The sequence below is a fragment of the Penaeus monodon genome, chromosome 25 (assembly GCF_015228065.2).
Source record: "Penaeus monodon isolate SGIC_2016 chromosome 25, NSTDA_Pmon_1, whole genome shotgun sequence".
In the NCBI taxonomy this organism is placed as follows: domain Eukaryota; kingdom Metazoa; phylum Arthropoda; class Malacostraca; order Decapoda; family Penaeidae; genus Penaeus; species Penaeus monodon.
Window position 1 is genome coordinate 6,614,038 of NC_051410.1, and position 269 is coordinate 6,614,306.

The following is a 269-nucleotide window of genomic DNA, read 5'->3' on the forward strand; positions in this document are numbered from 1 at the left end:
GGTAAAATGCATTAATTACACACCCGAGAGACGCCTTTTTTCTGGAAGGGAGGTTTTCGTCCCGGCTCGAGATGGGTACAGAAGAAGGTCCTCCTGTGATCCTGACCGCGCGTGATGAAGCAGATAAGATAATGAGATAAAGAGGTATTAGTGTTTTAATGCGTCATTGTTCGTTCTCTGTCCTGCGTTCTGGTTTTAAGAGATCCGGGTCGTACAGTGGATCCTGGTTGGTATTTCAGGGTCGCGTTGTTGCTGGCTATCGTGGGTTT